The sequence below is a fragment of the Pseudorca crassidens genome, chromosome X (genome assembly GCF_039906515.1).
Source record: "Pseudorca crassidens isolate mPseCra1 chromosome X, mPseCra1.hap1, whole genome shotgun sequence".
In the NCBI taxonomy this organism is placed as follows: domain Eukaryota; kingdom Metazoa; phylum Chordata; class Mammalia; order Artiodactyla; family Delphinidae; genus Pseudorca; species Pseudorca crassidens.
This window is the reverse complement of record NC_090317.1, coordinates 3,738,737-3,752,114: the sequence shown is the minus strand read 5'-3', so window position 1 is coordinate 3,752,114 and position 13,378 is coordinate 3,738,737.

Genomic DNA, 13,378 nt, shown 5'->3' with positions numbered 1-13,378 from the left:
TGGTACGCGGACCTCTCGCTGTTGTGGCCTCTCCTGTTGCGGGAGCACAAGCTGTGGACACGCAGGCTCAGTGGCCATGGCTCACGGGCCCAGCCACTCCGCGGCATGTGGGATCTTCCCGGACCGGGGCACGAACCCATGTCCCTTGCATCGGCAGGCGGACTCTCAACCACTGTGCCACCAGGGAAGCCCTCAATTGGTTTCTTATATACTAGCAATGAACAGCTGGAATTTGAAATTCAAAACATTCCACCATTTACATTAGAACCAAAAACATGAAATAATTAAGCAAAATATGTACAACATCTATATGAGGATAGCTACAATTTTCTGATATAAGAAATCAAAGAAGATCTAAATAAATGGATAGATATTCTATGTTCATGGATAGAAAAAAATCAGTATTGTTATGATGACAGTTCTTCCCACATTGAGATATAGATTCAATGCAATCCCAACCCAAATCCAGCAAGTTATTTTTTAGATAGGGACAAACTGGTTCTAAAGTTTATATGGAAAAGCAAAAGACCCATGGTAGCCAACACAACATTAAAAAACAAAAAAGTCAAAGGACTGACACTATTTGACTTCAAGACTCACTATAAAGCTATGGTAATCAAATCAGTGTAATATTAGTGAAAGTACTGGCAAATAGGTTAATAGAACAGAATAGAGAACCCATAAATAGATCCACAGAAATATAGATCATTTACAAATGAGCAAAAGCAAATCAATGGAGAAATGATAGTCTTTTCAGCAAATGATGCTGGAACAACTGGGCATCCACGTGCAGAAAACAAAACAAAACAAAAAACCCAAATCTAGACACAGACCTTACTCCTTTCACAAAAATAAACTCAAAACTGAATCATAGACCTAAACTATAAAAATTCTAGAAAATATCAGAGGAGAATAGCTAAATGAACTTGGATTTTGTGATGATTTTCTACATACAGCATCAAAACCACAATCTACAAAAGAGAAAAAATAAGCTGACTATATTTCATTAAAATTATAAACTTCTGCTCTGCTAAAAATGTTAACAGAATGTAAATAGAAGCCACAGACTGGGAGAAAATATTTACAAAACACATTTGTGATGAAGGACTGTTATCTAAAATACATTTAAAATTCTTACAACTGAACAGTAAGAACACAAACAACCTAATTTTAAAAATGTATGAAAGATCTGGCCAGACCTTTCACCAAAGAAGAGATACAGGTGACACATGTGTACATGAAAAGGGGCTCATCATATGTCATGAAGGAATTGCAAGTTAAAACAAAACTGAGATATCATTATTCACCTATTAGAATGGCCAAAATTCATAACACTAACAACACCGAATGCAGGCAAGGATGGGGAGCAATAAGACTCTCACTCATTGCTTATAGGAATGCAAAATGGTACAGCCAATTTGGAAGACAGTATGGCAGTTTCTTACAAATCTGAATATAGTCTTATCATGCAGTCCAGCAATTGTGCTCATAAGCATTTACCCAAATGAGATGAAAACTTATGTCTACACAAAAACCTGTAAACAAATGTTTATAGCAGCTTTATTCACAATTGCCAACACTTGGAAGAAATGAAGATATCCTTCAATAGGTAAATGGTTAAACAAACTATAGAACCTTTATATAATGAAATATTGCTCGGTGATAAAAAGAAATGAGCTATCAAGAAATAAAAAGACATGAAGGAACCTTAAATGCACATTGCTAAGTGAATAAAGCCAGTCTGGGCTGTCTATCATTACAATTATATGACATTTTGAGAAAAACAAAACTATAGAGCCAGTAAAAAGATCAGTGGTTGCCAGGGGTTTAGGAGTAAGCAGGGATGAATAGGTGGAGCAAAGGGGATTTTCAGGGTAGTAAAACTATTCTGTGGTGATGGATACTAGACATTATGCATTTGTCAAAACCCATAGAACTGTACAATACAATAAGTGAATCCCAGTGTAAACTATGGGCTTGAATTAATAAAATGTGTTAATATTAGTTTATCAGTTGTAAGAAATGCACCACACTAATGCAAAATGTCAAAACTGTGGGGAGAGGAAAGGGAGCATATAGGAATTTGATTTTCCTCTCAATTTTCTGTAAACCTAAAACTGCCCTAAAAAAATAAAGTCCATTATTTTTAAAAGTGCTAAAAGTTTTGAACAGAAACATCAGCAAAAAAAAAAAGACATGCAAACATCAAATAAGCTCATGAAAAGATGCTCAGCAGCATTAGTCATCAGATCCATAATGAGATACCCCTGCATAACCATTCCAATGGCTAAAAGTTAAAAGATTACCAATATCTAGTTTTGTTATAGGTGTGGAGCAACCAGAACTCTCATATGTTGTTAATGGGAATGCAAAATTGTGTAACCACTTTGGAAAATAGATTGGTAGTTTTCTATAAAGTTAAACATAAATTTACCTTAAAAATCTAACAACTTCATTCTCAGATATTTACCCAAGATAAATAAAATATATGCCCACACAAAAACTCATAAATGACCATTCACCACACCTTTCATCATAAAAATTAAAAATTAGAAATAATTCAAAGAGCCATTTATTGATGAATGGATAAATTAAATGTGACATACCCCTACAATGAAATATTGCTCAACAATAAAATGAAGAAATTATTGATGCACATAACAGCATGGATACAAAAGACTACCTACTGTATAGCTCAATTTATATAAAATTCTAAAAAGGAAAACTATAGTGATAGATCAATGAGTTCATGGGGCTGTAGAGGGAGAAATGATTTGCTGCATAAGTGCACATGATGTGATGGAAATATTCTATATCTTAACTGTGGGGGCTTAGACAGCTGTATATGTTTTTCAAAACTAATCAAGTCATGTACTTAAAATAGATGAACTGTGAGTGTAAATTATATGTCAATAAAACTGATACACTAAAACAACTTATAAAAGTTATAGTAATTTAGAAAGTGATATTAGCACAAGGATAGACAAATAGATAAATGTAACAAAAGCAGACCCATGCATATTTCCAGAATTTATTTTTGAAAATGCTGTCATACAGAAAAAGGTTTTTCAGTATGAGTCTGGCTACATTGGATGTTTATGTGGAAAAATATAAAATTTGACCCCTAACTAAAAAAACAATCCCAGATATATTGGAAATTTAAATGAGAATAGTAAAACAATAAAGCTGCTAAAAGAACACATAGTACAACATCTTTATGATCTTGGAGTAGGGGGAGAATTTCATACCATCCTTTATGGTAAAAGATCTGTAAAGTATACCACATTAATAATAAGGGTTTCTATCCATCAGAAGAGATTATTAAGAGAATACAAAGGCAAGCCACAGGTTCCTGCTGTGGGCGAAACTGTTCAGAACTGTCTGCCAGACATTGCTGAGTCATCTTCATGGCCTTTGTTATATGCCCCTTCAGAGGGGCACAATTGGTGAGAGGTTATAGCCTTTGGGCTTTTCTTTTCTTTTTTTTTTTTTTTGGTACGCGGACCTCTCGCTGTTGTGGCCTCTCCTGTTGCGGAGCACAAGCTGTGGACACGCAGGCTCAGTGGCCATGGCTCATGGGCCCAGCCGCTCCGCGGCATGTGGGATCTTCCCGGACCGGGGCACGAACCCGTGTCCCCTGCATCGGCAGACTCTCAACCACTGCGCTACCAGGGAAACCCTGGACTTTTCTAAACTTGTGTTGGGTATGGGGGCCCCCAGAGGCCTACAAACAAAGAAATGTTCTCTTTCAAGTATAGTGCCAACTCATACCTCCCACATGTGAAGGGTCAGGGTCTAAGGTTTGGGAGGCAGTGTGGGAAAGGGAACAGTGAAAAGTACAACATTTTTATTGTGAACTTTATCTAGGGAGAGTTAGCTAAATTCCCATTCTGTGATGTGTCCCTTCAGACTATGTGCCCTAGTCCATGGCACATAGGATAAGTGATCCTCACTGCACCCTATCCAGATTCCTGACCCACAGAATTAATGACCATAATAAATTGGTTTTTGTTTTATGCTCCTATGTTTGGGGTGGTTTGTTACACAGCAGTTGATAACTGGAATATTCATATCCAGAATATATAAATAATCCAAAAATTATTAGAAAAAAAACCCCAGAAAACTCAAGGGAAAAATGGACAAGAGAATTCAAAAAAGCACTCTCCAAAGGAGGATATCAAAATGGCCAACATGCACATGAAAAGGTGCTAAGTTTATTAGACATCAGGGAAATGCAAATTAAACCACAATGAGATGCCACTTCTTACCCACCAGAATGGCTAAAAATAAAAATACAGACAACAAATGTATGTATAACTAAGAGAACTCTCATAAACTGCTGGTGGGAATTTAAGTTCATTCAAGCACTTTAGAAAAATTAGCAATAATTTCTCCAGTTAAAATATGCATATCCTGTGAGTAGCAATGTCACTCCTAGTCTTATAACTAACAGATACCTTAAAACGTGTACACAAATGTTCAGAGAAATACTATTCATTAAAGCCAAGGACTGAAGCCATTCCACATGTCCATCAAGATTGGATAGATTAAATTGTGTTGTATTAATAAGATGGAACACTGTGCAGCAATTAAAATGAACTGGACCTGCATGCAACGACATAGACGGATGTCAAAAACATAAACTTTAGTAAGAAAACCAAATGTAAATAATACATGCTGTATGGTTCTATTTATAGATAGTTCAAAAAAACAGGAAAAGTTATCTGTAGCGTTATAAGATACAATAGCTATTTCTTTTGGAGTGGAAGGGGGAAGTAGTGATTGTGAGGGAACATGAGGGGATTCTGGGGTCTTGAAATGCTTGACTTCTTAATCTAAGAGGTTGTTACAAAGGTGTATTCACTCTGTAATAACTAATTTGAGCAATGTGTCTGGACTTTTCTATAAATATGTTATATTTCAGTAAAAGGAAAAGTAAAAAGAAGACAAAGTTTTGAGTTGGCAGATGAAATGAGGTGCAAATAGAAAGAAGGTACCGGTAGGGGGAACCAGGCCACCTGGCTAATAGGACTGCTGTGAGAGAGACCCTGTTGAATGAGATTCCTCTCATCAGATAAGGAGTTCTCACATTAGTGAAGGCTTCCTGGCTGGCAAAAAAAGAGAGAAAATTGTGCACAATAAACAAATAAATATTAATAAAATAATAAAAACAGATGAGTACATATATTTAAAAACCTCTTGGGAATGGTGTGGTTTATTTGTTCCTGCTGAAGGAGAGAGGGAAAAGGTGGAAGATTGTTTGTTGTGCCATATTTATACCCCATTGACCCCCAAAGAGATATAATACAGTTTAACTTATATGACACGAGTAGGTATATTCTGAAGCAGAAGGGATGCCAGGAATTCTATTATTAGGGCATTAACAGGCTAGTCAGAGGAAGTAAGTACCTAGAACTCCCAGAATCTAGGGCACCAGATGGAGATTGGGGGCAGTTACTGAACTTGCAGGTCTCTTGGTGTGCATCATTGGTCCCACATGTGACTCATAGTATCAAGCACCAATTGAAACAAGTTATGTAAAAAAGCTTCACTTTTCTTTTACCCATTCAATAAATATTTTATGTGTGCCTACTACATGGCGATATAGAGGAAGAGACCAACAAGTACAAACACAAAACAATCTGAGATAGCAGAGGGCACTAAGCAGTCTGCTCTAAGAACACAGCTGAAGTCATGGAACACAGTGTGGGGCAAAGTGCCAATAGGAAGGACTATGGAACAAAGATAAATAAGTAGAAAGCGGCACCCTTGGCTGAACTTCCACAGATCATTCAAGCAAGTGCAAGTAAATGTGGCTGAAACAAAGGGTATCAAAGGAGAAATGACAGGAGATGTGACTGGAAACAGGGCTGGGACTTGACCATCAAGACCATGGTGTCAGAAAATGTGCAGTATCTGGGGTTTTACCCTGCTTGCTAGTTTATAAGTCTGCTTGCCACAGTCACAATGATGAATCCTGGGTCACAGACCAAGGAAATTATTACTCGTGAATAAAGCATGAACTTCAATGCGTTATCAGTTCTTCTCACCCATCCCCCACTGATTTCATGGAGCAATCCAGGTGGATACTGCACAAGAATTACGTTAGTGTCATAGCTGAGGAACGCCAAGGTTATAGAACTTGAATCTTTTATAATAAACTGTAAGCAAACCTACCTGGCCTTGCCTTGTAGTTAGACATTATCTTTATTATAATAGAAGGTAAGCAAATTTACCCTTTCCTCTGGAGTAAGACACCGTCTCTATCTTCCAAGGCTGTTCACTAAACAAATACCCTTGAAAAGAAAGTCAGGAACAAAAGGGCAGTTGGTGCCTCACCTTCCAAGATGTTCAGAGACACAAGCACCCATGTAGAATTTTCTCTCAAGATGAGGGTATGAATCTCAGGGGCTTCAAGGTTATTCTGAAGACAGAGGGCAAGGGATGGGTTCAGAGGATTTAACCATGGGGGACATTTTGATTTCTTTGTTTAGCATTTTTTTTTTTTTGGTAAATAGACCTTATTTCTAGAAGAGTTTTAAATTCACAGAAAAATTGAGAAGATAGTACAGAGAGTTCCCACATAACCTTTCAAATAATTTCACCTATTAGTAACATTTTACATTAGTATGGTGCATTTGTTATGATTAATGAACCAATATTGGTAGAATATTATAAACTAATGTCCATAGTTTATTCAGATTTCCTTAATTTTTATCTAATGTCCTTTTTTAAATTGGAGTATAGTTGATTTATAATATTGTGTTACTTTCAGGTGTACAAACATAGTGATTCAGTATTTTTGCGTATTATATTCCATTATAGATTATTACAAGATAATGGTTATAATTCCCTGTGCTATATAGTATATCCTTGTTGCTTATCTATTTTACATATAGCAGTTTATATCTGTTAATACTGTACCTCTAATTTGTGCCTCCCACATTCCCTCTCCCATTCGGTAACCACAAATTTGTTTTCTATATCTGTATGTTTCTGTCTTGCATATATATTCATTTGTATTATTTTTTAGATTCCAAATATGAGTAATATATAGTATTTGTCTTTCTCTGGATTAGTTCACTAAGTATAATATTCTCTAGTTCATCCATGTTGCTGCAAATAGCAGTATTGCATTCTTTTTATGGCTGAGTAATATTCCATTGTATATATGTGCCACATCTTCTTCATTCATCTCTTGATGGACACTTAGGTTGCTTCCATGTCTTAGCTATTTTAAATACTGCTGCTATGAACATTGGGGTACATGTACCTTTTCAAATTAGAGTTTTTGTCTTTTCTGGGTATATGCCCAGGAGTAGGATTCCTGGATCATATGGTAGCTCCATTTTTAGTTTTTTAAGGAACCTCCATAGTGTTCTCCATAGTGACTGCACCAAATTACATTCCCACCAACAGTGTGGGAGGGTTCCCTTTTCTCCACACCCTCTCCAGCATTATTTGTAGAGTTTTTGATGATAGCCCTTCTGACAGGTATGAGGTGGTACCTCATTGTAGTTTTACTTTGCATTTCTCTGATGATTAATGATGTTGAGTGTCTTTTTATTGCCTGTTGGCCATCTGTATTTCTTCATTGGAAAAATGTCTATTCAGGTCTTCTGTCCACTTTTTAATTAGGTTGTTTGTTTTTTTGATACTGAGTTTTAAGAGCTGATTATTTATTTTAGATATAGCACCCTTGTTGGTTGCATCATTTTCAAATATTTTCTCCCATTCCATAGATTGTGTTTTTGTTTTGTCAATGATTTCCTTTGCTGTGCAAAAACTTTTAAGTTTAATTAGGTCCCATTTGTTTGTTTTTGCTTTTATTTCTTTTTCCTAAGGAGATTAATCCAAAAAAATGTTACTACAATCTATGTTAGAGTGTTCCACTTATGTTCTCTTCTAGGACTTTTATGGTTTCAGGTGTTACATTTAGGCCTTTAAACCATTTTGTGTTTATTTCTGTATATATTCTGTGAGGGAATGTTCTAATTTCATTCTTTTACATGTAGGTGTCCAGTTTCCCCAGCACCATTTCCTGAGTAGACTGTTTTTTCTCCATTGTATATTCTTGCTCCTTTTCATAGATTAATTGACCATAGGTGTTTGAGTTTATTTCTGGGCTTTCTATTCTGTTCCATTGATTGATGTGTCTGTTTTTGTGCCAATACCACTCAGTTTTTATTTCTGTACCTTTGTAGTATAGTCTGAAGACTAGGAGGGTTATTGCTCCAGCTTTGTTCTTTTGTCTCAGGATTGCTTTGGCAGTTTGAGGTCTTTTGTGGTTCCACATAAATATTAGATTTGTTCTAGTTTTGTGAAAAATATCCTAGGTATTTTGATAGGGATTGCAATAAATCTGTAGGTTGCTTTGGATAGTATGTTCCCTTTAATAATATTAATTCTTCCAATCCAAGAGCACAAGCTAACTTTCCATTTCTTTGAATCAGCTTCAGTTTCCTTCATCAATGTTTTATAGTTTTCAGAGTATAAGTATTTCTCCTCCTTGTTTAAGATTATTCCTAGGTATTTTATTAATTTATTTTGTTGTGATTTTAAGCAGAATTATTTGCTTAACTTCCTCTTTTGGATATTTCATTATTAGTGTAGAGAAATGCAACAGGTTTCTGTATATTAATCTTGTATTCTGCAAACTTGCTGAATTCATTTATTAGTTCTGATAGTTTTGGGCTGGAGACTTTATGGTATCATATAGAGTATCATGTCATCTGCAAATAGTGAGTTTTATTTCTTTACTTCTAAGTTACATAACTTTTATTTCTTTTTCTCATCTGATTGCTCTGGCTAGGACTTCCAATACTATGTTAAAAAGAAGTGGTAAAAGTGAGCATCCTTGTCTTGTTCCTAATTTAGCAGGAAGGCTTTTAGCTTTTCACCATTGAGTATTATGTTGGCTGTGGATTTGTTGTAAATGGCCTTTATTATGTTGAGATATGTTCCCACAATACCCACTTTGGTGAGAGCTTTTATCAAGAATGTATGTTGAAGTTTGTCAAACGGTTTTCCTGCATCTATTGAGATGACCATGTGATTTTTGTCTTTCCTTTTGTAATGTGGTGTATCACATTGATTTTTGTATGTTGAACCATCCTTGTGAACCTGGAATAAATACAACTTGATCATGCTGTATGATCCTTTTTATGTATTGTTGGATCTGGTTTGCTAGTATTTTGTTAATGACTTTTGCATCTGTATTCATCAAAAATTTTCTTTTTTCATAATGTTTTTGTCTGGTTTTGATATCAGGGTAATGGTGGCCTTGTAGAATGAATTTCAGAGTGTACGCTTCTTTTCAATTTTTTGGAATAATTTGAGAAGAATAAGTGTTAGTCCTTCTTTATATGTTTGGTAGAATTCCCCTGTGAAACCATCTGGTCCTGAACTTTTGTTTGCTGGGAGTGTTTTCTTATTACAGATTTAATTTCACTTCTAGTGATCAGTCAATTAAAATTGTCTGTTTCTTCTTGACACAGTCTTGGCAGGCTGTAGGTTTCTAGAAACTTCTCTATTTCTTCTAGTTTGTCCAGTTTTTTAGCATCTTATGAATTTTTTTTTTTGTATTTCTGTGGTATCGGTTGTTATTTTTCCTCTTTCATTTCATATTTTGTTTATTTGGGTCCTCTCTCTTTTCTTCTTGGTAAGCCTGGCCAAATGTTGATCATTTTATTTATCTTTTCAAAAAACTAGCTCTTGGTGTCATCACTCTTTACTATTGTCTTTTTGATCTCTATTTTATTTCCTGTCTGATGTTTATTATTTCCCTCCTTCTGCTGACTTTGGACTCTGTTTGTTCTTATTTTTCTAAGTCTTTTAGGTGGTAGATTAGGATTTTATTTGAGATTTTTCTTGTTTCTTGAGGAAGGCCTATATTGCTATGAACTTCCCTCTTAGAATTGCTTTTGCTGCACCCCATAGATTTTTGGAAGGTTGTGCTTTCATTTTCATTTGTCTTGAGGTATTTTCTGATTTCCTCTTTGATTTCATCATTGACCCATTGGTTTTTAAAGTAGCATGTTGTTTAGTCTTCATATGTTTATTCTTTTTCTGTTTTTCTATTTGTACTTGATTTCTAGTTTCATACCATTGTGATCAGAAATAAAAAGCTTGATATAATTTCTATCCTCTTAAACTTGTTGAAGTTTGTTTTGTGACATAGTATGTAATCTATTCTGGATAACGTTCTATGTGCACTTGAAAAGAATGTGTATTCTGCTTTTCTTGGATGGAATGCCCCATAGACATCAAGTCCAACTGGTCTACTGTGTAATTTTAGACCTCTGTTACCTTAGTGATTTTCTGTCTGACTGATCTGTCCATTGATGTCAGTGAGGTGTTAAAGTCCCCTACTATTATTGTATTCCTGTCAATTTCTCTGTTAGTGTGTCTGTTAGTTATGCATGTCTGTTAGTATTTGCTTTGTATATTTACGTGCTCCTTTATTGGGTACATATATGTTAACAAGTGTAATATCCACTTCTTGTATTGGTCCCTTTATCATTATATAATGCCCTTCTTTGTCTTTCATTATAGCCTTTGTTTTAAAGTCTTTTGTCTGATATGAATATTGCTACCCCCACTTTCTGGTTGTTTCTTTTTGCATGAAATATCCTTTTCCATCCTGTCACTTTCAGTTTGTGTGTGTCTTTCACCCTGGTGAATCTCTTGTAAACAGCATATTGAAGGGTTTTTAATTTTTTTTTTAATCCAACCAACCACCATATGTCTTTGATTGGAGCATTTAGTCTATTGAAATTTAAAGTAATTAGTCTTAGGTATGTACTTATTGCCATTTTATTACTTCTTTGCCAGTTGTTTTTATAGTTCTTCTCTGTTCATTTCTTCTTCCTTTTGTTCCCTCCATTGTGGTTTGATGACTTTCTTTTGTAATATGCTTGAGCTACTTTCTTTTTGGTTTTTTGTGTATCTGTTATATGTTTTTGATTTGTGGTTACAATAGAGTTCATATATGTTGACCCATAAGTATATCTACTTGCTTTAAACCAATAATAATTTAAGTTCAAACACATTCTAAAAGACCTACATTTTTTATTCTCTTCCCCCCTATTTTTTTTTTTTAACATCTTTATTGGGGTATAATTGCTTTACAATGGTGTGTTAGTTTCTGCTTTATAACAAAGTGAATCAGTCATACATAAACATATGTTCCCATATGTCTTCCCTGTTGCATCTCCCTCCCTCCCACCCTCCCCATCCCACCCCTCCAGGCTGTCACAAAGCACCGAGCCAATATCCCTGTGCCATGCGGCTGCTTCCCACTAGCTATCTACCTTACTGCGTTTGTTAGTGTGTATATGCCCATGACTCTCTCTCGCCCTGTCACAGCTCACCCTTCCCCCTCCCCATAACCTCAAGTCCGTTCTCTAAGAGGTCTGCATCTTTATTCCTGATTTACCCTTAGGTTCTTCATGACATTTTTTTCTTAAATTCCATATATATGTGTTAGCATACGGTATTTGTCTTTTTCTTTCTGACTTACGTCACTCTGTATGACAGACTCTAGGTCTATCCACCTCATTACAAATAGCTCAATTTCGTTTCTTTTTATGGCTGAGTAATATTCCATTGTATATATGTGCCACATCTTCTTTATCCATTCATCCGATGACGGGCACTTAGGTTGTTTCCATCTCCGGGCTATTGTAAATAGAGCTGCAATGAACATTTTGGTACATGACTCTTTTTGAATTTTGGTTTTCTCAGGGTATATGCCCAGTAGTGGGATTGCTGGGTCATATGGTAGTTCTATTTGTAGTTTTTTAAGGAACCTCCATACTGTTCTCCATAGTGGCTGTACCAATTCACATTCCCACCAGCAGTGCAAGAGTGTTCCCTTTTCTCCACACCCTCTCCAGCATTTATTGTTTCTAGATTTTTTGATGATGGCCATTCTGACTGGTGTGAGATGATATCTCATTGTAGTTTTGATTTGCATTTCTCTAATGATTAATGATGTTGAGCATTCTTTCATGTGTTTGTTGGCAGTCTGTATATCTTCTTTGGAGAAATGTCTATTTAGGTCTTCTGCCCATTTTTGGATTGGGTTGTTTGTTTTCTTGTTATTGAGCTGCATGAGCTGCTTGTAAATTTTGGAGATTAATCCTTTGTCGGTTGCTTCATTTGCAAATATTTTCTCCCATTCTGAGGGTTGTCTTTTGGTCTTGTTTATGGTTTCCTTTGCTGTGCAAGAGCTTTTAAGTTTCATTAGGTCCCATTTGTTTATTTTTGTTTTTATTTCCATTTCTCTAGGAGGTGGGTCAGAAAGGATCTTGCTTTGATTTATGTCATAGAGTGTTCTGCCTATGTTTTCCTCTAAGAGTTTGATAGTTTCTGGCTTTACATTTAGGTCTTTAATCCATTTTGAGCTTATTTTTGTGTATGGTGTTAGGGAGTGATCTAATCTCATACTTTTACATGTACCTGTCCAGTTTTCCCAGCACCACTTATTGAAGAGGCTGTCCTTTCTCCATTGTACATTACTGCCACCTTTATCAAAGATAAGGTGTCCATATGTGCATGGGTTTATCTCTGGGCTTTCTATCCTGTTCCATTGATCTATCTTTCTGTTTTTGTGCCAGTACCATACCGTCTTGATGACTGTAGCTTTGTAGTATAGTCTGAAGTCAGGGAGCCTGATTCCTCCAGTTCCTTCTTTCGTTCTCAAGATTGCTTTGGCTATTCGGGGTCTTTTGTGTTTCCATACAAATTGTGAAATTTTTTGTTCTAGTTCTGTGAAAAATGCCCGTGGTAGTTTGATAGGGATTGCATTGAATCTATAGATTGCTTTGGGTAGTAGAGTCATTTTCACAATGTTGATTCTTCCAATCCAAGAACATGGTATATCTCTCCATCTATTTATATCATCTTTAATTTCTTTCATCAGTGTCTTATAATTTTCTGCATACAGGTCTTTTGTCTCCTTAGGTAGGTTTATTCCTAGATATTTTATTCTTTTTGTTGCAATGGTAAATGGGAGTGTTTTCTTGATTTCACTTTCAGATTTTTCATCATTAGTATATAGGAATGCCAGAGATTTCTGTGCATTAATTTTGTATCCTGCCACTTTACCAAATTCATTGATTAGCTCTAGTAGTTTTCTGGTAGCATCTTTAGGGTTCTCTATGTATAGGATCATGTCATCTGCAAACAGTGACAGCTTTACTTCTTCTTTTCTGATTTGGATTCCTTTTATTTCCTTTTCTTCTCTGATTGCTGTGGCTAAAACTTCCAAAACTATGTTGAATAATAGTGGTGAGAGTGGGCAACCTTGTCTTGTTCCTGATCTTAGTGGAAATGCTTTCAGTTTTTCACCATTGAGGATGATGTTTGCTGTGGG